The sequence below is a fragment of the Panulirus ornatus genome, chromosome 1 (genome assembly GCF_036320965.1).
Source record: "Panulirus ornatus isolate Po-2019 chromosome 1, ASM3632096v1, whole genome shotgun sequence".
Classification (NCBI taxonomy): domain Eukaryota; kingdom Metazoa; phylum Arthropoda; class Malacostraca; order Decapoda; family Palinuridae; genus Panulirus; species Panulirus ornatus.
The window spans coordinates 75,392,193-75,418,649 of record NC_092224.1 but is presented as its reverse complement, the minus strand read 5'-3'; the positions used below and the strand labels follow the sequence as shown (position 1 = coordinate 75,418,649).

The following is a 26,457-nucleotide window of genomic DNA, read 5'->3' as shown; positions in this document are numbered from 1 at the left end:
ATATATATATATATAGTCTACAATGACAATTATTTGTTAACAGTATAAGACATAAGGTCATGTTAAAAACACGACGATGCAACCCTTGAGTATGATCTGACCTTTGACCTAACCCTCGCGGTTTGGATCCAAAGCAAGGCCATCATACCTCATGGGTCGTCCTGTCTTCAAGAAGGAGCCGTGGTGTCGTTTTCGTTGCACTGGACATTGTCCACTGGGGAGCAACGGGAGGCTGCCACCTGGGATAGGCCTCTATTTATTCAGTTGTGATCCACGTGTACTGCATTGGATACTGGACAGTACTGGAACTGGATACTGGACAGTACTGCATTGGATACTGGACAGTACTGGAACTGGATACTGGACAGTACTGGAACTGAATACTGGACAGTACTGGACCTGGATACTGGACAGTATTGGAACTGGATACTGGACAGTACTGGACCTGGATACTGGACAGTATTGGAACTGGATACTGGACAGTACTGGACCTGGATACTGGACAGTACTGCATTGGATACTGGACAGTACTGGAACTGGATACTGGACAGTGCTGGAACTGGATACTGGACAGTACTGGAACTGGATACTGGACAGTACTGGAACTGGATACTGGACAGTACTGGAACTGGATACTGGACAGTACTGGACCTGGATACTGGACAGTACTGGAACTGGATACCGGACACTACTGTACTGGATACTGGGCAGTACTATACAGAATGCTGCCGCTTGCATCCCATGGCAATATCCCACGCCATATACCATGGCCATGTCCCACGCTTCATGCCATGGCCATATCCCACGCCACGTACCATGACTATATCCCGCGGCACACTCCATGGCCATATCTGGTTCCCACACAATGCGACTGAGTACACCTCATTAACCTGTGAGAGAGTCGGGACCTGCGTACTGTGAGTCAGTCACACGACCAGACTCCCTGTACCCTGCTACATCCTGGTGTTCCTCGGGCGAGGCTACACTAGACTAGAACTGTGATTAAGGGGTTCGGGCGAGGCTATAGCTCCTTTTTGGTTATATATCATCACCCTCACGTGGTGTTGTGAGGGGGGGTCCTCACCGCACCATCACCCTCATGTCGTGTAGTGAGGGGGTCCTCACCACACGAGGAAAGACTGCAGTGGACCTAAGCCCTACAGTGCCTCCTCCAACTCTCTTCCTCCTCCTGACATGCAAAGTGTCAGTAGCAGTAGCAGGGAAATGATGGACTCCGTTGGAGTGAGTTCCTCTCGTCATCAGGCGATGATACAGCCTCGCCGAAAGTAACTTTCACTGACAGAGTCCGGTAACACCGTCCCATATATATATATCATCGCTTTATAGACGTATTCCCCATCCATGCAGATCAGATCCTTCGATACAAACTTCCTTATCTTCGTTTATCCTCGTCATTCATCTTAACCCAACGTCTACGTCACTGTCGTGTGTCCCCGTATATACAGTAGGATTTTAGGATACTGTTATCATCCTGCAGTAGGTAACCTCGTCCCTCAGGTCTCGTTTTCCCAGTGGTAATCTATCCATAGGAGTCATGTTCCCACACTCCTCAGTGTTAACATACTCCCAGCCATCAGACTGGGTAGCCCACGAGCCAGTAATTCCTTATCCCACCCCACCATGGGACACTCCTGCCAACGTCCCTGGGATACGGACGGCAGCCGCCAAGGATTTCAGTGCACCAGAGGCAGGAACTGCAGCGGTCACATCCACACACTCCTGTATATGCAGCTTCGGTGCAGAACTTTGTTTTAACTCCCCATGAGCACTGTGGTACGATCCGTGATGCCAATGGAGCGACGCTTGCGTCTGACGGCATGGCCTTCGACGCGACGCTTAAAGGTCAGGTCATGGGCCAGGCCGTTATGCCCAAGGGCCTCTACCGTCGTCCTCAAAGATCGTACCCCTATGCTCGAGGAGTTTATACCTCACACACGCTCTGGCACCCTATACGATCATCGTGAGGGCTGAGATAGGTCTGGCATGGCGGGGGTCGCCCCAGACCGCACCTCACACTGGTCCTTGCATCGACCGGTCCGGGCAAGCAGCGGCGGTGACCCCGCTCTTCTACAGGTTGGAGGTGAAAGAAAAATCAAAAAGATCAGTTTGTTTCTTCCCCTGTGGAGGGAAACATGACCACTAATTACAGAAAACGAGTTTGGCCAACAACTCAGGCGTTCCACTTGGCCCAACAGCTCAGGCGTCCATTCGTGTGTACGCGCGTGTCCCACTGGCCGAGACCTAGTGAACACGGACGGCGGTGTTGGCTGGCGGGGGTCCTGCCTGCTGGTGCGGACGCGTCCACTCTCCTCCAGGTTTAACAAACTGGAACAGTAAAAACTGGAAGTAAATGATCTCTAATTCAGTCGCCATTGCTGGAACTATATAGTGCTCCATGGACTCCTGTGGTGCAGCGATTAACGTTCCTGACCGTGACGCATTCATGGGCCGCTCAGGATGGAGCGCATAGGTTGGAATCCTGGTCTTGGCAATCGGTCCACAGTCAATCCAGCTGTTCATCCAACCTTATGGGATTTTCGATCAAATGGGTACCTGGTTCATGCTATGGTATATATATATATATATATATATATATATATATATATATATATATATATATATATATATATATATATATATTTTTTTTTTTTTTTTTTTTTTTTCAAACTATTCGCCATTTCCCGCATTAGCGAGGTAGCGTTAAGAACAGAGGACTGGGCCTTTGAGGGAATACCCTCACCTGGCCCAATTCTCTGTTCCTTCTTTTGGAAAAAAAAAAAAAAAAAAATAGGCCGGCGTTCATTAGGGCCTCAGCTGCCCGTGACGTCTCAGATAACAAATAAGGAAGAAAAATTAGCGCCAGACCCAGAAACAAATGGCTCCAACCCCGTTGACCAGAGCCTTCATTACCGTGGCCTTTCACAGTGGGAGGCTACTGGGTTATCACAGTGGGTGCCTAGTGGGTTTCCACAGTGGGAACGTTCAACCTCGGTTCAGTAGCAGGCGCCACAGGTAACACGCTACTTACATACTGGATCCTCGAGAAACATAACAATGACTTCTGAGAAACTGGCAGACCCTCCACCACCCACTCCCTCCACCACCCTCTCCCTCCACCACCCACTCCCTCCACCACCCTCTCCCTCCGCCACCCACTCCCTCCACCAGTCACCTCCCCCCACCGACGCAGTGGGTCAGTGACTCGGCAAATCGACTTCAGTGTAGACAAGTGGAAGATGATAATTCCTGGCGGGAAAAATATCAAATATTAACGTAGAGTGTTCGGCCAGCCATCAACTGAGGTGCAGATATAGGAAAGACCTCGGAGTGATTAATATAATTGGTCATGACCTGAAATTCGGAGAACAGCAGCGCTCAACTGCTGTATAGAGAAGGTCACACAACATCTGCTCATCACTATAGTCCAAGTCACCACACGTCGTCATGCATATGGTTAATACTTCTGGTCACCAAACGTAATTAGAACACGAAGAAAAACCGGAATGAACGAACGTGAAGAACAGGAATAGTAAATCCGTCGCTCACGAATGAACCTTTTTTGAGAAATACTGAGATAACTGAAATTATGAAAAAAAAAATATAGAGAGAGAAGCATCGACTCCGAAGTGACAGCATGTTGACCACTGATGTCAGACCACGAAGTATACCATGAAATTATAGTGAAGATCAAACAGATGGGAGGACTGAAGTACCTACCACCAGATGTTAAGCAATCAAATGCTAGCATAAGTGCTTTTAAATCATGGCTGAACAGATCCTTCAGAGATACCAGTCATAAACGTGTTCAGAAGGGAAAAATCATGTATCTCATCTTTCAGTGAACGTATAACTGAACCTCTTCTCGCTCCAGTTCTGAACCTCCTCACCGTATCAGTGTACGGCACTTTTCCCTCTCACACTTGCTTTACAATATTCATGGCGAAGTACTGTTCACGTCCTCAAGGCGGCCCGTCTTAGTTATCATCTCCCCGACGTTTGTTGAGCCCGAGGGCGAGGTGGACGGGGATGTGCCACAGCCTTCTGGCTACAGCAAGTTAGGAAGTCGAGGTAAACATTACTGTCCAGCAGACATCCTCGTCATGGACCATCGGGTTTCTCATCATCTGTTCGTCCCATGTACTTCTTTGTGTTCTCCTTTCACCTCCACGCTCTCCCTCACCACACACCACCACCCACGCCTCTCCTCCACGCACGCCACCTCTCCTCCTCCCCCAGTCCTCCACACACTCAGCCCTTATGGCAGAATATTCATTTCTCTGGTAACGGTTAGAGGCGTTACGCTTAACAGTGGCGGAAACGTAGAATTACCGCAGACGCTGTTGGCCTTCCGGAATACGGGCCCACTGCGGACCCCACTGGGAAAATCATTCCACATGACACGGGTGATGGATTCAGTGGGTTGGTCCGTCCACCAGGAGGTGGTGGAGACAGTGGGTGGGTGAGGAACCGTTGTAGGTGAACACCCTGGCCAACCACGCCAACCGTACTGGTGAACACCCTGGCCAACCACGCCAACCATACTGGTGAACACCCTGGCCAACCACGCCAACCATACTGGTGAACACCCTGGCCAACCACGCCAACCATACTGGTGAACACCCTGGCCAACCACGCCAACCATACTGGTGAACACCCTGGCTAACCACGCCAACCATACTGGTGAACACCCTGGCCAACCACGCCAACCATACTGGTGAACACCCTGGCCAACCACGCCAACCATATGGTGAACACCCTGGCCAACCACGCCAACCATACTGGTGAACACCCTGGCTAACCACCCAACCATACGGTGAACACCCTGGCCAACCACGACAACCGTACTGGTGAACACCCTGGCTAACCACGCCAACCATACTGGTGAACACCCTGGCTAACCACGCCAACCATACTGGTGAACACCCTGGACAACAACGCCAACCATACTGGTGAACACCCTGGACAACCACGCCAACCATACTGGTGAACACCCTGGCTAACCACGCCAACCATACTGAACACCCTGGCTAACCACGCCAACCATACTGGTGAACACTCTGGACAACAACGCCAACCATACTGGTGAACACCCGGGCCAACCACGACAACCGTAATGGTGAACACCCTGGCCAACCACGCCAACCATACTGAACACCCTGGCTAACCACGCCAACCATACTGGTGAACACCCTGGACAACAACGCCAACCATACTGGTGAACAATCTGGCCAACCACGACAACCGTACTGGTGAACACCCTGGCCAACCACGCCAACCATACTGGTGAACACCATGACCAACCATACTGGTGAACACCCTGGCCAACCATGCTCATTTACTCTTATGTCTCTTTTAATAGGCATCAAACTGCAGTGAAACGAGCATGAAGATGATCTATAATGAGAGGTCACGTCATCTTGGGGTAGTTTAGCTGCCATGACGGGAAGTAAATCATATTTCTAATCGGTGTATTTTACTGTGTGTAACATTGTCTTAACCCAAGCTACATAGTTAACTGAAAAATGAAGTTTCTCTTTTATCGTTCGCTGCTAAAGGAATCTTTCATATATCTTAAAAGATATATTGATATTGATATTATGGCGTGTCAGAATAGGGATAACATTTCGTGAGGAACGAACGGCTCGTAAGCGTGTGACTCCCACCTGTCACGCTGGTGGTAACGATACTCAGCGTTACACATCATGCAGGAACGGAGATCAAACAGGTGGTTTACGTGACCGGTTTTTCCGGTTCCTCTGGCCTTAACGGTTTCCCAAATAGGTTCAAAAAGACGTTGAACGTATGAGTGGAACTCGCAGTTAACGTTATCAACATGAAGCAAGTTTCCCATATAAAAAGAAGAACCCAGGTTGCAACACGTCTGTATACTGCTGCTGCACCAGAGGCTAAAGATATCGCCCAAGGCTTTCAACTCGATAGACATGGAAAGAAATAGATGATGATCGGTATGGAGGATCACCTTCATCTTCTGGTGTTGTCTGTGGGTTGTATCCTGAACATACGGCAGGCAAGATATGAGCTTATCTGATGCCTGTTGTGTGATAGTGATAGAAACTTTCGAAGTCGATGCATCGGTTTGTGGATAATTAAGCCACACACACACACACACACACACACACACACACACACACACACACACACATATATATATATATATATATATATATATATATATATATATATATATATATATAGAGAGAGAGAGAGAGAGAGAGAGAGAGAGAGAGAGAGAGAGAGAGAGAGAGAGAGCAGAGGAGACACAATCGTGGAAACAACACAAATTTCAACAATTTCTAAGGCAAGGTAGACTGGGAAGTGGAGTTCAGTAGCCATGAACAAGAGCCAGAGAGAAGAGTGGATCTGGTAAACATGGCAAAAGTCGAAGGAGATTGGCGATGTGTTGTGACAGGCAACACCGTCACCAGCCAGCACTGGTAAGGTCTAGCAGCACAGTACACACCAGGTACCCTACACCTAGTGTATCCTGCAGCACAGTACACACCAGGTACCCTACACCTAGTGTATCCTGCAGCACTGTACACACCAGATACCCTACACCTAGTGTATCCTGCAGCACAGTACACATCAGGGACCCTACACCTAGCGTATCCTGCAGCACAGTACACATCAGGGACCCTACACCTAGTGTATCCTGCAGCACAGTACACACCAGGTACCCTACACCTAGTGTATCCTGCAGCACAGTGCACACCAGGTACCCTACACCTAGTGTATCCTGCAGCACTGTACACACCAGGTACCCTACACCTAGTGTATCCTGCAGCACAGTACACACCAGGTACCCTACACCTAGTGTATCCTGCAGCACACAAATATATTCCCTTTCACACTACACACCTGGTGTACTCACTCTTAAACCACCTGGTAACAGTAACCACTACCACTATCGCTCTACGTCAAGCGTGACGTCAGACCACACCAGATGTAAACAACATTAACAGTGAAACTCCTCTATAATTAGCATATGTGTTTAGCGGCTGGCCCTCATGGGAATGTGGTCGTGACGAACGGAGAGGCAGAACTGAGTTTCATTTTCTGTTGTTACTTGTACATCAGATATTGTTAGTATTGATGTTACTGGTGTTGTCAGGTTCTTTACTGGCAGACAACCTTATGAGGTATGGCTTTATGGACGTTAGCTTAATCAACTGAAAGTCCTTTTCTGATTGTGAGGACTGAGAGAGGATACATGAGAAGCAACACAGTGCTCTACTGGGGTAAGCGCAGTGGTGATGAGCTGGCATGAGCGGTTTAGCATCATGGTAAGAAGGTGAGGTCAAGGTGAGGTGTGAGATGTTGAAGACAGGTTTGGTAGGAGTCTTCTTGGGACTAGTCCAGGCGTATGACGTGACGCAAGCTTTCTAGATGTGTGGTTCCCAGTCCTTCGCGCGGCTTCTGTTGGAGGGAGGTGTGAGCATGTGTTGGGATCGCCAGTCACAATGCGACTATCGTGTGTGTGGTGTGCTAGAGAGAGCTGTCGATCCCGGTGTTTACATTACTTGTCAAGGTAGGTGGTGGCGATCTCCTACGTGAATCCTGCCGAAGGAGGTCACGGGAGATGAGGCGACCTCAGACTTCTGCTGGAAAAGGTGTAAAGGCAGGAGCGACGTGGTGAGCGGCTGCTGACAGATATGAGGCCTCAGGGTCTGGTTGAGACAGGTTATTATGACGAGTGACGGTCAAGGCGCTGGTCTGCGTTCTCACGTTGCTGATGCTTGACTGAGTTTCTCTGGACACTTGGGTGTATGAAGAGCGGCCAGGGTAGGTTACGAACGCCTTCCTTGAGCTGTACAGCTCAAATCTACAGATTGGACTGGGAGACGAGAGGAGGCGGGAACACGATTGTTGATTGGCTGTGAAAAGTGGTTTCCTCTGTCATTAAGTTCGATGACGTCTCGCTTTGAGCTTCTTACCTGAGTAGCAGCCCAGATTATTTTGAGGTCACTGTCAGTTAAGTTGTGAGCTGCTTAACATGTTAATTACATTGGCCAGATGCGGCGTGCGAGTGTGATTATGTCATCCAGGGATGTAGAGTTGTGGCATCGTTGTTACACTGTTGTTGTTAGCTTTCCTTCCTTAGACGGTGGTGAGGTGGGGACGGTGGTGAGTGGTGGATGTCGTCCGGCTAGACCAGTGGTAATCAGGAAAAAGTAGAGCGGCTTCTGGTGTTGGCGGCTGACTTGGTCTCACTGAGAAAGTAGAGCATCATCCAGTCTGGGTTTTTAACCCTATGGGCATGACGACACGGCCCTTGAGCATAACCGTTGCTACCTCTGACCCGTACAAGATAACCCTTGAGTATTACCGTTGCTAACCCTCGAGCATTACAGAACGACCCTTGAGGATTACCCTACGACCCTTGAGGATTACCCTACGACCCTTGAGGATTACCCTACGACCCTTGAGCACGACCATACAACCCTTGGGAGTGATGGGCTGACATTTGACCTGACATTTCAAGAGTTAATGTACAGACCAGCCCAACATACCCTGGGATCCTTCCATCCTGCACGACAGTTTTGAAGGAAATGTTTTCTCCCAACATTATGCGATCACTGTAAGCCAGGGGTCAGGATCGCAGGATAGCGCACTCGTCATCTTATCAAATTTTACAGACATATTCATGGGATATGACCCTTAGTGAACGAAGATGGGGAACCCATTGTGGATGGTAAAGGCAGAGCAACAACCCTGAAACAGTTTTGCAGTTCTGATAATTTTACGCTAGAAAGTATCAACACGAATTTTGACAATGATAAATAGCACTCACAAGTTACCAGAATCAACCTTGCCAGTTAACAGGAAGATAAATTGAGGACTGATAGTAACCCAGGTCCTGATCGTCTCTATCCACGAGTAATGATAAACGTCAAACATGAAATTGCCGGATCGCTCACCTATATTTTCAATAAATCTCTCCAGAATGTAATAGTCCCGCACGACTGGAGACTGGCAGATGTCACTCCTATATACACAAAAGGAAGCTGTGAAATGCCTGGCAATGACCGACCAATTAGCCTCAAATCAATTAAATGTAAACTTTTGAAGCTGATTATTAGACAAAATCGTCGCTTATAATGAACAACACAGCCCGATCAATAATACACAGCAGAGTTTTACAAGGCACAAATCATGCCTTACAAATCTACATGAATTCTAAGTTATCACGACACGACTTGTGCGACAGATATTATATTTCTGGACCTCCAAAAAGCATTCGACAAAGTCCCCTACGTTCATTTGATGTATCAGCACGAGGCTTCCTTTGAGGATTACTTGTCATATAGGAATCTGGAAGCAGTACAACAAAGAGCGACTAAATTGATATTTTCCTCACGTCACAAACCATATAAGAACAGAAAGCGAGAACTGAATCTGTTGTTAATTGGATGTTTTGAAATCCTTAAAGTTTCAACAACGTCGGTCATAAGAATTTCTTTACGGTCCACTAACGAGACTGAAACGTAACGGCCACTGTGTTCATCTGGATGGCACGACATCCTTCTTTACCAACAACATTACTTTCGCGAAGAATAACTTTCCAGGACGTGTTGTTCAGAGTAACACTTGGGTATCTTCACCTCTCCTGGTAATGAGTAATTCTTTTCATCTGTCACCATAACACTGTGGTACATCATGCTACCTGGTCATGCTGCGGTAACTTACCGACATTAATTAACCCGTGTCGCAGGTACGAAAAGGAATCACTGAACCATCCTTGTACATCAGGAGTAATGTAGACGTGGTTTATCGCGACGCTAGAGCTCAAAGTTTATCCTTACTTTTGATTTTATAACAAAAAGTGAAGGGATGCCAGTCTTGGGTGATGAGATGCATGATATATTTACGTCCGTTACACCTTCTGACTTTCCTATAAAAAAATTCCTGTGAGCATATTGATCCTGTGAGGTATTGTTTACACCAGTCTCCCGTCCGGTGTATTGCCGGAGGGTGGAGAGAGAGCCTTCGCTTTGCTATCCTTTTCTTCTGCTTTACAAGTGGCTGCATCTATCAGTAGTGTTCATGCCAGACCACCTCGCTTGAATTAAGGTCTGTGTATCTAAGTACGTGTCAGTGAGGGTTCGTGGGAGAGATCCTCTCCCTGTGTAAGAGCGACCCTGACCCACCCACCACACAGGATGTCGTTTCATAAATCGAGATTTGTTTGAGTGTCTTTGGCTTCATCGTCATTCAGTTGAATTCTTCCTCAAATCGCATTAGCCTCATTATAGAGAATCCTGATGCACCTGTTGATATGTAACGTAAGATGTAGTCGAAACCTCAAGCCATACTCTCTCTCTCTCTCTCTCTCTCTCTCTCTCTCTCTCTCTCTCTCTCTCTCTCTCTCTCTCTCTCCACATTAGTGTCACGTCTTCCTCCCACCTGCAGGTGACCCGACTGGTCTGGTCGGTGGGGCCTCGCAGCCGCCGGACTGGACCGTTCCCCGTGACATTATTCCCCTAGCCGGAGCGTCAGACTTCCTCTGGCAGCCTCAGTAACAATGATCAAGGAACTCTCCTGATTCCCAAAGCCCCAGACGCCCCTTGAGAAAGACAGGTGGTGGTAAAGAGGGAAGAAACGAGAGTCAAGTGTCCCAATACCTGCCTCTACCAGGAAGCTTGTAATCGTGTTTCGAATTGATGGTGTCAGAAATGTTGATGCTCGGAGGATTTATGATATAAAGACAGGTGTTACTGATGTGGTCACTTCAGGTCAGGTAGTGTGAACCTTGCTGGTCATCAGGTTGTGAGGGTAGGATTATCTGTAGATTGTCAACACAGGAAAGTATTCAGACTCTTCCTTTGGTGTAGTAACGAAATTCCTTGCACTGGTCCTCCCCAATGATGTCGTAATACAGATTTTCAGTATGTCTGCCAAGGTTTCCACACCCTCATCATTACAAGTAAACCACCAGACCAGACCATGTACAACATCACGTGTTTCCTGACCATCATGATGATAAGGAAGGCAACAATTGCTTCCATACTAATACTATCAGACGTTTCCACGCCGTTACTACAAGAAAACGTTTCCAGATTAACAACAAGATAGTTAACAACCAGTGATTACGTCATGGCACAGGTTGGAAGGCCTTGAATATTGATCCTAAATGTGAGGGGGAAGGGAGGATGCCAGTGTTTAAGTTACTCGTGAACACAGCCTAATCTGTACTGGATAAAAGAGATCGTTTCTCTGTAACACACAGCTCAAAATCTGGGTTACTAACTTTTAAAATAATTCAATAAAACAGCAGCACAAACAAACCCACAAATGATTTCAAGCCTATGACCACCAGAGGTAAATAAACAAACTGTCTTGGACCATCTGTGTTACAAGGACTTTAGTGCCACAAGCCTCTTACCTGATGAAGTAGTTTTAAAATAAAGAAACATCATATTACAGAGAACTAAAACATGACACCTGGGATCACTTGTTCATCGTTCTGCTCAGACAATCACCAAAAAGGAAGAAAAAGACTTTTGCGAAATTATCAACTTCACGGATAAAACAACAAATGCTTCCAGGAGACCAGCAAACATTTACAGAGTATCCGGCATCTATTATGGAGCAAACGTTTGTAAACCATCACCTGCACCGGTAAAACATCAGCTCAACAAGCAACGGACTTTTCTCGACCAACACAAGCAAACTACTAAACATTTCAACGCTACTATCACCACGAGGAAACTAGCACACGTCTCCTTACCATCTGACACCTGTAGTGACGGTGTTAATGCCAGTAGTAACGGTGTACCGAGAGCATTTTCCAGACGGTCACCACCACACTCCACCGACCCCTCACCCGCATGTAGAAAGAACCGCAAGCATCTTCCTCGCACTGCTAATGAGAGAAACGTACGCCGCCAACCTGCAGAACGATAGAAATGTTCTACCCGACGATACAGACTCACAACAAACATCACACCCATAACAACGGGACCGTGAAAACTGGAGCAGTCTAAAGTGTCTGTCAACGCGGCCTCGGGGATTATCGTGATTGTGTTTACAGTCAGCAAGGGTGAGTTCGAGCCGTGACGTAACCGCTTGCTGGAAGGGCGCGCATCGTATGTTACCAGTTGGTACAGCGACATGCAGTGGGATTTGAATCTTTGGTCGCCACTTCTCTCTCGGGCACGACGGTATGACTTCTAAGCCCACTGACCTGACCTGTCACATACCACTAAGGATCAGGACAAGGTTCGTACCATTATAGGGAAGATGAAAATGGAATGTTCATGGAAGACTAGACAGTTTTTATACGTGATATACAACACTTTCTCATGCTCAAATAGCCACAGAATGGGAGTGACTGAAGCGAGGATAGGAAGAAAATATAGTCGTAAAAGAGAAGGGGTGATATACCTCATTTCCATCAAGAAAACCTCCTGTTGTACGTCTGAAAGAGAGAAACATCGCCCGAAAAGACAGTAATCTTCCCAAGGAAAAACGAAAAAGTTGGGGTGAGTCCGTTCGTCGCTGGTTAGGTTGTAGCTTCTCGAGGGGCGCTTGGAGGAAGAAATATGGTGATTAAAGAACGAACTTGAGTGTGGTGAGATACCCCAACAGGAGGCAGATTTGTGCAGCTATCGTACGAAAGATTGGAAGGTGATAAACATGACCAATGTGTTAGAACAGTAATCAAGAGGGTGCGAAATAATGGGTATGGTGGGTGATAACTGGTCCTTTAAAACATCTTTCATGTCTTGCCTAAGAATGAGACTATCAGAGGCTTAAGGAAGAGGAAAAAGTTAGATGTGGATGACTATCTTTGAACATATTGATCAAAACATAAAACATGAATTTTAGTGTGATTCGATGCAACAGAATAACGGGTGAAGAAATATATATATATATATATATATATATATATATATATATATATATATATATATATATATATATATATATATACACACACACACCTTAGTCCACTTCATTTTATTACTATTTTTACTCATCTAATCACAAACTGTTTTACTCTGATTTATGCCAGTCCAATATCAGGTCCGCCAAAAATTTTAGTGTTTCAACGTCCTTGATCAGCAAGTCATATATGAACAGTTTATATAAGGTTGGTGGCCGGTGCTACTATTACTGCTACTACCACTACAAATACTACTATTGCTACGACTATTACAACTGTTGCTACTACTACTACTGCTATTTCTACTACTAATACCACTTGAATCACTAATGCCATTCGTTCAGCTCTTGATATTAACTTATTTACTATTCATTTCATACCTTACTGTACAGTTTCTCATCAGAGCGGCTTACATACTGATTAATTTTATGTTTTTCAATCAGTCAAAATGCAATTGAGATTTTGAATTCTTTCGTTGAACATTGAACACAAATTGCCTTTGACTATCCGTATTTATAATCATGTCCTGGAGGGACAGGTAATAATAATAATAATAATAATAATAATAATAATAATAATAATAATAATAATGATAATAATAGCTGTAAAAGCTAAATATCTAATAAGGAAAAGCCTTACAAGCATAAAGCCTGATACGTCGTCAGTACATAATCTTGATTGTAAGTACAATAAGCCACAGTGAATAGCTTTCACCACAGTAATCACATCGTTTCCTATCTATCCATGTTCACATACTGAGCTACAGTAAGAAGTGAGACTGGATCGTCCGTCACCGTTAGCGTTCGCTCCCAGCCATACCTAGAAGCCTGGCATTATGTGAAGCACAGTTCACCTTTTCGAACATTTATTCAGTAACTTATTCACGGCAGATGAATAAAGGTCAGTAATTTTAACTTCAGCGTATCTCTAGTCATGGCGAATCCTTGAATGAAAACTTGTCAGCGAACAAGTAAAAATTTTCGTGGAAAACGTTACGGCTGATCGTTGGCTGTGAGCCACAGGTTCCAAGTTTGCAATAATTTTCCACATGACAATCATCCCGCGAACTATCTCACGAGCGCTCTCAAGCGAAGCATCTCCCGAGTACAGTCATTACATTAGATGATAACAAATATAAATGTAATTGAGAGCTCTATCGCTCGAGAGCTTTCGTGTGATACTTCACACAGTGAATGTCGTGTGGTAATTCTTTTACGAATGCGCGGCGTCCCAGAACAACCTCCATCAGGGTCCAACCTACGCCAACTGCGTTTTTCAGGATTATAATGGCACAGTAAATGGAAGGAAACCAGGAAAGCAGCCTAATAGATAATACAGTCAAAAGGTATAACTAAATTATACATATGGAAGATTTGGACTCTGGCCGAGGTGTAGAGTTGCAGGGTTATGGGAATATTCACCAGCAGGTTGCAGGGTTATGGGAATCCCACGAGGGACGGTAGTGGAGACTGGGTTAGGCTAGACTGTCATGCAGGTCAGGAGTTTTGCCGCGAGACTGGGTTGGGTCACCTCCCATCAGATATATCTTTTCTCCTGTGATTTTGGGGTTGGTTGTTACGTCCTCTTGTGAGGGTCCGAGCGGGTTAGTTCTCTCGTAACCTCGACCCAAGTGGAGTCCCCTTGTGAAGTCAAAGTCCTCCCGCAACATCAGAGCTCTTGGATCACTTCCCCTGGTGACATCAGGATGGGTCTGGGCTCCTTGGTTACATCAGAGTGCCTGATGTCCCCTGACAGTAGCAGGATGGCTTTGATTCTCTGGTGATGTCAGTAAGCTTCAACCTCCGACTCCTAGTTACCACTGGGAGATGTCAGAGGAGGTGTTGATTAGAGCAAGGTTCCTCACCACTTTAAAACTATTTCATAATTGTCAGTCAGCCGTAATACGTGTGGACAACCGACAGATAAAAGTGTCCTCGCCCAAAAAAATGACTTCGTCGAGATCTTATGAGTGGGGCTGGCTGGCTCGCTGAGCATTCATATTTCGACCATCAAAATGGGATGAGTAAATCCATTGCGAAAGTAGACCCAGGAAAAAGCCATTTGTGGGAACATTCTTTACGTATTTCTACTGAAAGATAACACTGCATGATACCATAATAAATCTGAAAATGCAGCTCACGGATTCGTCTGTTGTATGAAATAGCAATAACCACGACGAAACTACACTTGAGCACGACTCTTGTGTATGATGGCCATTGACCTAAACCTTGAGGGTTAGGTGAAAGACCAGGTCATCTTTCCTGAGGGTGGTACCTTCGTGTCCTGGTGTCGTGTGGTTGAATAACATGTCACTGCGGCAGAGGCCCAGAGAGACATACCCACCTGAGCCACATAATGGAGCGCTCATAATTCTCCAGGTTACATAACCCTTTCACTTGCTATTAATTATCAAACATTCACCAATTTTCCAGGCGGTTATTCACGTAATGAGTGGCAGTGACGGTAACTCCCTTGTTTGGGAAGCAAGTGGCATAAAAATCCTCCGCTGTCGACTGATTCCTCATCGCGTAAAGATCACAGTAGGTTATAACACTTCACTGCAAACATATAAACTTTTTCTTATATTCCCCACATAAAAAAGAAAGGAATATATATATATATATATATATATATATATATATATATATATATATATATATATATATATATATATTTTTTTTTTTTTTTTTTTTTTTTAAACTATTCGCCATTTCCCGCGTTAGCGAGTTAGCGTTAAGAACAGAGGACTGGGCCTTTGTGGAATATCCTCACCTGGCCCCACTCCGTTCCTTCTTTTGGAAAATTAAAAAAAAAAAAACGAGAGGGGAGGATTTCCAGCCCCCCGCTCCCTCCCCTTTTAGTCGCCTTCTACGACACGCAGGGAATACGTGGGAAGTATTCTAATCGAAGAACTTCTTATCCCTAAGGAGTCCATACTTCCCTGTCCTGGAAGTAGCGCAGCCTTGGAGCTGCGGAACCCCCTGGGAAGAAAAAAAAAAAAAAAGATCCTGGAGTGACACCTAGGATCCTTTCAAGTAAGGGGTCCTGGGTTGACAACCGGACTCCGCCTCCCCGAGGTCACACCGCGAGCGAAAAGCCACCGTTGGCGAGGGTGGTATCACTAGGGGCACAGTCTTGTCAAAAGGAGTCTAATATTTCCCCGCTACTGGAAGTAGCGCAGCCTTGAGCTGCAGGAGCCTTTAGAAAGAGGTCCTGAAAATCACTAGAATCCTTTCATAAAAATTGGTCTTGAGGTATCTATCATCAGATAGATTAATAAGTAGATAGATAAAACCTCTACCTGACCTTGACCTGACGTCCTTCAGATGACCTCACTTTCCCTGGTGGTGTTTCTACATTTATAAAGCATGTGTTTGTTGACATATCTGTGTGTGTGTGTGTGTGTGTGTGTGTGTGAATTAGGTAGTCACTATAGCAGTAAAATCACTTTACCTTGAAATTGTTTCAATAATTCTTAAGACGTAACTTGCAAAGAAAGTCCTCCTCGTGAGGGTCGAGGCTGGAGTGGGAAACCCAGGTGCTGGCCGGGTAGAGTCAAGCAACGTTACCAACCTCACCCAACGGCCGCTGTGGCCACACTGACGCCGGGTGACTGTGTTCAAGAACGCTCGACCCAGAAGCGGCGCCGCTCGGCTGGGTCCCTCTGGAAACGAAAGGATGATAAGGATGACAGCAGCCTGTTGTCTGGTGCCTCGTTACTATTTATCCTGGAGGGAAAATTACGGTAACGGAGGTGGTCAACATGATTAAGAAGGAGTAATACTGTTTACGAAGGGCTGGGGAAGTGAGGGCGGGAGGGGAATTCATCCAAGTCTTTCTCAACTTCGATATTGAGATATAAAGTCGTAGTTTGATTACCAACAACCTGACCATGTGCCAGCCAGGTGGCTCTTGTTTATTTCCCATATCTACAACAGTTGTGCCACTCTGGAGGACGATCAACAGGTCGTCTAGGATCTGCAACGTGTATATGTAACCTCGATATTTATTTGTGGTCTGTAGTGCACTGTATGACTGAGTGACCCTTGACCATGGCTGAGTGACTCTTGAGCATGACTGTGTGACCCTTGACCATGACTGAGTGACCCTTAACCATGGCTGAGTGACCCTTGAGCATGACTGTGTGACCCTTGAGCATGACTGAGTGACCCTTGAGCATGAGTGTGTGACCCTTGAGCATGACTGAGTGACCCTTGAGCATGACTGTGAGACCCTTGACCATGACTGGATGACCCTTGAGGACGACTGTCTGACCCTTGGGCACGACCGAACGACCCTTAAGCACTACTATACCACCCTTTGCTATGATGGGATGGTATTTGACTAGACCCTTAATGGTCATGTCAGATGGCATATCGTCATACCCAAGGGTCGTAACGTCTAGCTCAACAGTCGTACCGTTGTCTCAGAGAACAGAAAAACAGCCGTCATAACAACAGACTTGAATGTCAGTAGATACACGCCATCTTGAGGTACCCGGTGGTGTGTTGCTGTGACACTACCAGACCTCACACGTCTGGGAGGCTCGTGTGTGTCTGGCTCACCGTCACAGAGGTTCTTGGTCCGTCAGCTCTCCCGATTAGAGAAGTTGATCTCTTGTCAACTCACAGTACTGTTGGCTCACATTAGTGGAGGTCTTGTTGTACTGTAAGCTCACAGCACTGGGGTCTTATTATGTAGTGGGCCTACAACACTGGAATTGTATATTGTAGGTTCACAGTACTGAAGGTTGTATTGTACGCTCACAGTCCTGCTTTGTGGAAGGCTCACAGTAGTGAAGGCCTTTATATGTTGTAACCCCAGAGCACTGAAAACAGCTGCTATGTCGTAGGCTGACGCTAGTGCTGGATAACCTGTGCTGTAAACCTCACCGCAGCTCCTGATCTGGCGGCTTCAGGTGGTCCCAGATTCACTGGATGACTCTCTCTCTCTCTCTCTCTCTCTCTCTCTCTCTCTCTCTCTCTCTCTCTCTCTCTCTCTCTCTCTGCATGGAAGTTAGCTTGCTAATGAGGCAGGCGTGCAATGGAGGACCTCATAGCCACGCCGCAATGGTCGTACTAAACTTACTTTTATGCTGTAGGTGAGCGTCGAGCTGCCGCCACGCGTTCGACATTCACCAGTAGCATAAAATCAAGTCAGCTATGACCAGTGTGGCGTGGCTGTGAGGTACCCCTATCCCACGCCTGCTTCACTAACAACTTAACTTTCACGCACAGCGAGCGAAGGATAGAGAGAGAGAGAGAGAGAGAGAGAGAGAGAGAGAGAGAGAGAGAGAGAGAGAGAGAGAGAGAGAGAGAGAGAGAGTACTCGTATGATCCATTACGTGCTGAATTAGAGATTGTGGATTTGGTTCGGGCTTTAGTACCTTTCTCCTTTGTCATCTTCTCAGGTGATGTCAAATTTTTCATATATATATATATATATATATATATATATATATATATATATATATATATATATATATATATGAATATATATATATATATATATATATATATATATATATATATATATATATATATATATATATATATATATATATATATATATATATATTCCTTGCGTAACTTCATCAGTAAATCTATTGACTTCTATAGACTTTATTTCCTTGTGAAACTTTATCAGTAAATATATTGACTTTTCCTATAGAAGAAAAGGTGTGGCTGTCATCATGAGACGTACAAATTTATAACGAGAGATGAAAGAAGACTAATTTTTCGACAAGTTGCGCAAAAAGATTTCGATTTATGTTTTCTTCCACTGCTTTTCCTTGTTTCCAGGTCGGAATTTGACAGCAGCGTTCTTCTGTAGTTCTTTCAATTTTTTTTTCATTTATATATATTTCAGTACCGTGGAAAAAACTCAGAGAATATTTTCAGTTGCTTCAATTTTGTTCGGTACACAGTCGTAGAAATGTTTGTTTATATTTGGGCACTGAGCATGCGCTTTCAGTGTTGCGGTGCATCGCTTTCGCATTCTTGGTTTGAGCTTCACATGAACATACCGGGGAATATTTCCGAGACATCATCTTATGACGCCCACAGTTGTATCCATGTCAAGGAAATGTGTGTGTGTGTGACAGAGCCACATTCAACCATTTTATTATTACAGTATTATCATTATGATTATTATCGTTATCATCTTTATTATTATTATTATTATTATTATTATTATTATTATTATTATTAATATCATTATTATTATTATTGTTATTATCATTATTATTATTATTATTATTATTATTATTATTATTATTATTATCATTATTATTATTATTATTATCATCAATATTATCATTATTATTGTTATTACTGCTACTACTACTACTTCTATTATCATCATCATTCTTATCATCTGTAATTACCTCAGGACCAGTTTCTATGAAAGAGTCCTGGTGAAACCCTGAACCTTTCAAAAGGCTCTTGCAGCCCAAGGATGCGTTACCTTCAGTAACAGGGAAATGTAGACTCCTTTAGAGTGTGAAGTTCTTTGACGAGACGGTATTCCCAGTGGTACAGCCACACTGAAGGTGTCCTTCAGTCGCGGTATAACCTATGGCAAACAGAGCCGGGTAGCACCACAGGGTCCATGTCCATGTCGGTTCGATAAACATTTCTCCGGTTATCTGTCGGTTGAATTAAACATATAAGTTATCCCCACCTAGACGAGGGTGCCACGAAATATTTCCTGCTGTTGGATTTCTGTAACCGTCTAAATTAGGTGGCGTCGCTAACGTGTTTTGTTCGTTCACTTTCTTTTTAGGATTTCCTAGGCTAGGTAGGTCAGGTTAGGTAAGTTTCTAGGATTCTTAGGCTAGTTTAGATCAGGTTAGGTAAAGTTTCTAGGATTTCCTAGGCTAGTGTAGGTCAGGTTAGGTTAGGTTTCTAGGATTACTAGGCTAATGTAGGTCAGGTTAGGTAGGTTTCTAGGATTACTAGGCTAGTGTAGGTCAGGTTAGGTAGGTTTCTAGGACTTCCTAGGCTAGTGTATGTCAGGTTAGGTAGGTTTTTAGGATTTCCTAGGCTAGTGAAGGTCAGGTTAGGTAGGTTTCTAGGATTACTAGGCTAGTTAGTGTAGGTCAGATTAGGTAGGTTTCTAGGATTTCCTAGGCTAGTGTAGGTCAGGTTAGGTTAGGTTCTTGGATTCCTAGGCTAGTGTAGCTCAGGTTAGGTAGGTTTTTAGGTTTTCCTAGGCTAGAGTAGGTCAGGTTAGGTAAGGTTTCTAGGATTTCCTAGGCTAGTGTATGTGCACGTGTTTACTCTCCATGTCTTTATTACTGGTCCTTATTTTCCGTCTCATAAAAACTAAGCATTCAACAGGGTGTGGCACGTGGCTCTCCTCTCTAAACTTCTTTCTTTTGATTTTTCTGCTTGTCTTTGTCTTGTGAGGCATAGGCTCCGTTCCGGTCGTTCCATCTCGAGTGTCGATGATGCAACGACTTCCCCGATGAAAACAGCTAAGTCCCTAAAGGGGTCTTTTCTATCGCCTGCACTTCTTCTTCTCTTAAATAAATGATCTTCACGCTCTGGCCCCAGAGTTACCAAGATGGAAGGTCCAGGGAGCGGAAGATTTTTATGGAACGAACCACGGAACCGCTTCTAGTACAACACAAAGTTCCAGAAAAAGTGGACTAAAATGTAGATCCTTTTTACATTATGTCTTATAGAGGGCCTGTAAATATACTTACACAGGAGTCGAGGTGTACACAGGGCAGATCACTACGAACTAACAAGTGTGATAATAGACAGTATTATACAATACCAGGACCAGGCCAGCTGAACGGCCCACAAACATTGTTGGCAACTTATATCCATCCTCAAATACGGCTAAAAATGTTGCCTTGAATATAAAAATGGATATACACTGAACCAAAATCTAGGAGTAAGGTCTGGAAGAACAGGCCACTACACCCACAGCCGGTTACCACTCTGCCCAAAATGCATCAGGTCGTGGTTACTGGTAGAGTCATGAGAACGTAGAGAATTCCAAAGCTTCGACGTGTAGGGAAAGAAGCAGATATCAAAACGACCCACCCTTGAATTCCCAACGGCCACACAGTGACGCAGTGACGCAGCAGCTTGCCGAGTATTGCGTGGTCTAGCTCGTGGTGGGGGCACACAAGCAGTCAGCTCCCGGGAGCAAAAACCAAAGTGATACCTATAGGAAGAGGGAAAGTGAACCAAAATTACGGCGTTAGGGCGAGGGGGGGGGGGGGAGGTCAAGCACTGAAGTTAGCATGGAGGAGTTGATATGACGGGCCGCTTTCGACTCGACTCTGTCAAGTAAGGATTTAGCTTTTCAGAGTTGTATCCGACCCTTTTAACTTTTGGCGGAGTTGTCCATATGATCACGCTCGTGAAGTTGGACCTGTTTGCCGAAAGGAATTCTTTGCTGAGATGAGGGACATTAAGAGACAAGTTGAAGAGGGAAAATCTGACATATGTATCGTTAACCCTTTCTTAAGGGATTAACACCAGCCAGAGTAAGCCCTCGCTACACCTGCCAGTACCACCGTCCAGTGGAAGCCCTCGCTCCACCTGCCACGACCACCGTCTCGTGGAAGCCCTCGCTCCACCTGCCACGATCATGTGCACGTAAGACAGTGAGGATGAGGGTGGATGGAGAGGCCTCAGGAGCAGGACAGCTCGCACGGTGAGGCTGGGTATTGGCTCACGAGGTCGTGTCTCTGGATGGACCTGTGGTGACCCGGATGTGTCCATCGTGCCATCCGGTGTTGTTGCCTCATACACACCAGCACCTGCCGCTGACGTAATTACTTCATTTACCATATGATTAGCAGGAATTAATGAGAGGCGTGACCGATATTCATCATGCGGACTCGTATGATTGTGTTACCAGAGCTGATGACTGTGCGACCTCTATTGTGGTCGTGGGGCGTCAGGGGACCTTCATCCTGTCTGCTGATAGATTCAGGCGCTGGTCCCCCGGTCATCATAGGATCCTCTTTACCGAGCCATCCACTGATTTCAACTCGTGTGTTATATTCACAGCGGGTCGGGGGAAGAATGGGTTCTGCCAGGGGTCGCCTGGTTGGGAATGGGGTCGTACGTTGTTACCTCTGTTGGTGTCCAGGATTACCATCACAATCGTTAGTACTTTCTCCCACTCACCAGCACGTCCGACCCATTACCCTATCCCCAGCATGTACGACCCAATCCCCATCCCCAGCACGTACGACCCACTCCCCATCCCCAGCACATACGACTCACTCCCCATTCCCGGCACCTACGACTCACTCCCCATCCCCAGCACGTACGACCCACTCCCCATCCCCAGCACATACGACTCACTACCAATCTTCAGCACGTACGACCCACTCCTTTCGTTACATCCGGAAGTCCAGACGTATGTCTCAGTCTTTCGTCTCACATGAAATGTCTTGTGTGAGCCAGTATTGTGTACATGTGGCCTCGAGCACAGATCACAGAGCACAAAGATACGACTCCTGAAGACGACGTTACGACCCTTGAACACGACGGTACGACCCATGAGTGTGACTCATGACGTCGTACTCAGTGGTCATAACGTCATGTTTAGGGGTCATATTGTCGGGCTTAGGGGTCGGAACGCCGTACTTATAGGCCGATCCGTCGTGGTCGAAGGTTGTACAGTCGTCTTCAAAAGTCACAGCGTCCTGCTCAAGGATCGTACCGTCGTGTTCAAGGGTCGTTCCGTCGTGTTCAAGGGTCGTTCCGTCGTGTTCAAGGGTCGTTCTGTCGTGTTCAAGGATCGTACCGTCGTGTTAAAGGGTCGTTCCGTCGTGTCAAGGGTCGTTCCGTCGTGTCAAGGGTCGTTCCGTCGTGTTCAAGGATCGTACCGTCGAGTTCAAAGATCGTAACGTCGTGTTCAAGGGTCGTTCCGTCGTGTTCAAGGGTCGTGCCGTCGTGCTTAAGGCTGTAATCATATCCATAATTCATGAAAAACTATGAACAACGTCGTCAAATTCTATTCTGTTGTTTATGATCATGTGTAAGTTATGTATTCTGAATACATGTCGAATTCTTTTTCTGTTCCAGTGTCTTACTTAACGTGAGAGACCAGACTGCGCCTCGGTGAACCCTCGTCAGTGCAAAAGGTGAGGTAAGTTAGCCTGAAAGTTTAAGGAACGCACCCATATCTGCTTGAAGGATAGCCTGAACTTCTCCCATGGAGACGTATGTCTCATTTGGTCTTCCTGTGCAACATTTTTCTATCCCTCTTGCTCCTGTTCTTCATATTTCTCGTCCTTATCTCTCCCCTTCTTCTCTACCCTGGTTCACCTTCCCTCCTACTCGTCGTTACTGTCCTTCCCTTCTTGGTTACCTTCCTCACCGTTAGTCTCCCTCACACACGGGGAAGTCCTCCTTCGTCCTCCATACAACAAAATAAAACTTGTTTCCTAATCAATGTGATTCACGCCACGCTCTGTCCTCACTTCCGTCACGCTCTCAACCTCCATCCACCTTCTATTGTCCTCGTTTTTCAATAATATTTCATTCCTTTGTTTTCCACCAGAGCTCCACTAAAAACACATATATAATCCCTTGGTTTGCCAAACTGTTTTCATAACGTTCTTGGTCTTGACCCGTTAGACGGCCACAGGTATTTCCGTTTCTCGTAATCTTCACGAAGCAGACAATTTCCATATACTCCATACATATTAAGTCATACTAAATTGCAAATAAGACTCCCGTCTACCTTTGCCTGTGTCCGTAGCTTGACCATCCATGCGGTTTAAGACAGTAGGATCTTCAGTACTGTCCATTACCCAGAAACAATATAATCTTCAAGCTGTGACACCGTCTGTGTGTTTGTCAGCCTTCTGTGGGTTAGATAATTACAATTAGCAATTTCGCTAATGACACGTCTCATTTAATTCCTCTCACAAAGGACATCCTTTTCCTGTCCCACCAGCCCCCAGCTGGGCAGCTGGGGGCTGGTGCTCCCGCCTTCCCGTCTCCTGTTGATCATTAGACTGTATTCCACTGGTGTGGTGTACACACGCACTTGTATACTACACGCGTACATGGGTCTTGTTACACTGAGAGGGGCGGGACGTGTGTACTACATCCGCACATGAGTCTTGTGGAGTAAAGAGGGACGTGTATACTTCTACCTTACATGGGTCTTGTTGCGTAGAGAGGGTCATGCACTACACCTATAAATGAGTCTTGTGGTGCAGAGAGGGACGTGTATACTACACACACACACACACACACACACACACACACACACACACACACACACAAACAAACACACACACACACACACACACACACACACACACACACACACACACACACACACACACACGTCGAGACGTGTATACTACACCCACACACGAGTCCTGTGGCGTAGAGAGTGACATGTATACTACACCTGCACACGAGTCTTGTGGTGTAGAGAGGGACGTGAGTAGATTTCTAAATCGACAATGAAGTTGAAATGGAACAATTCTTTGAAAATTAGAAACTCCAGGTGGACGAGAGGACATAGCTGGGAACCGAGCTATGATCGTTGCAAAACTTCGGAGGGCAAACTTGTGGATACATAAACGTATGGATACATGGAAGAGTCTGAGGGAAGAAACTGTTCATGGAGACAGTACTAGTATGTTTCACGCAGAACAATAACAATGATGCTAGAGAAAGTCTAGGAGGTGCAGGTCCACCAGTCTTGACCCACCCCTCCCCTAAACCTAGTACCCCTCTTAAGGCAGAAATAGGTCATCACGACCCGTGAGTCTGTATGGCCCCGCAGCCAACCCAGGTGTTCATCCTCCCGCCGGGCTGGTTGATAAGTGGGGGCCTGTCTTAGCCTGGTGTGTGTGTGTGTGCATACATACATAAGAGTAGAGACATGGTACATATACACAAGGTTAAGTGACGGGGCAACACGAGTGTAACACTCTCCCCGTAACACACAAACGGAAACAACACATTTTGTTTCTCATCATGAATAGTAATGACTCATCTCCAACCTTGACACCACTTCTCATTCAGCAGGCCAGCACCTGGCCATACATGTGACGCTCCCCTGCCACCAGTCATTCAGCAGGCCAGCACCTGGCCATGTATGTGACGCTCTCCTGCCACTAGTCATTCAGCAGGCCAGCACCTGGCCATGTATGTGACTCTCTCCTGCCACCAGTCATTCAGCAGGCCAGCACCTGGCCATACATGTGACGCTCTCCTGCCACCAGTCATTCAGCAGGCCAGCACCTGGCCATGTATGTGACTCTCTCCTGCCACCAGTCATTCAGCAGGCCAGCACCTGGCCATACATGTGACGCTCCCCTGCCACCAGTCATTCAGCAGGCCAGCACCTGGCCATGCATGTGACGCTCTCCTGCCACTAGTCATTCAGCAGGCCAGAACCTGGCCATACATGTGACGCTCCCCTGCCACCAGTCATTCAGCAGACCAGCACCTGGCCATGCATGTGACGCTCTCCTGCCACTAGTCATTCAGCAGGCCAGAACCTGGCCGTGCATGTGACGTTCTCCTGCCACCATTCAGCAGGCCAGCACCTGGCCATGCATGTGACGCTCTCCTGCCACCAGTCAGCAGGCCAGCACCTGGCCATGCATGTGACGCTCTCCTGCCACCAGTCATTCAGCAGGCCAGCGCTTGACCGTATATGTAACGCTCTCCTAACACCACAGTCATATTCGAGGAAGATATGTCATCATGCCGTTCCTTTCGGTCAGTCCCATAACTCTAGTAATGTTTCTAAGTCCAACCTAAAAAAATAAAAAGGATGCATCGGCCGGGAATCGAACCCGGGCCTCCCGCGTGGCAGGCGAGAATTCTACCACTGAACCACCGATGCTGTATAATGTTGTTTCACATGTCTTGATAACATTTAGCTTATCTTAAGATGATTACACTGAAAAAGTGGTGCAGGAGTTATAATACCGAAGCTCGGAAAATCTCTCGTTAGAACTATATCTGTATAGATTTACAACTGGGATTGAATTCATAGAATTGATCGAGTTGTCCATAAGAGCAGCTAAAACCACACTTGTGTAGGGTTGTCAGCATCCAGCTACCACACAGCTCGGGTGGTGGAACGACGTAGTGATGTAGGAAGGGTTGTGGTGAGGTGCTTGTGCTCCCGACCACCGCCGTCATCCACCACACAGGTGTACCACCATGCACCACTCCCGATCCACCCTCCACCCACACCCGCTCCCGCCAGGCCTCGCCACACAGAGACGCGTTCATCATCCTACGCTACACACACACACACACACACACACACACAGGACTTAACAAAGCTTTACTAAACCAACACACGTCATTACGTACTCATACATACACGATATACCAACAGGTATGCTCAGATATATATATATTTTTTTTTCATACTCGCTATTTCCCGCGATAGCGAGGTAGCGTTAAGAACAGAGGACTGGGCCTTTGAGGGAATATCCTCACCTGGACCTCTTCTCTGTTCCTTCTTTTGGAAAAAAAAAAAAGAAAAAAAGAGAGAGGGGAGGATTTCCA

General features: G+C 46.1%; 1 protein-coding gene and 1 non-coding gene across 2 annotated transcripts in view; both read right to left on the bottom strand.

Moving 5' to 3' along the window:
* The window catches only part of LOC139752378 (beta-1,3-galactosyltransferase 4-like), a 27,150-nt gene extending 10,584 nt beyond the window's left edge, over window positions 1-16,566 (bottom strand). Inside the window, exon 1 of the mRNA XM_071668312.1 lies at window positions 16,382-16,566. The gene's annotated coding sequence lies outside the window, so the exon portion shown is untranslated. The remainder of the gene's footprint in view (window positions 1-16,381) is intronic.
* A 9,143-nt stretch (window positions 16,567-25,709) lies between these two features.
* Window positions 25,710-25,780, bottom strand: TRNAG-GCC (transfer RNA glycine (anticodon GCC)). Its single transcript has one exon. It is a non-coding gene; the product is annotated as a tRNA-Gly (tRNA).
* Between the last annotated feature and the right edge of the window lie 677 nt (window positions 25,781-26,457).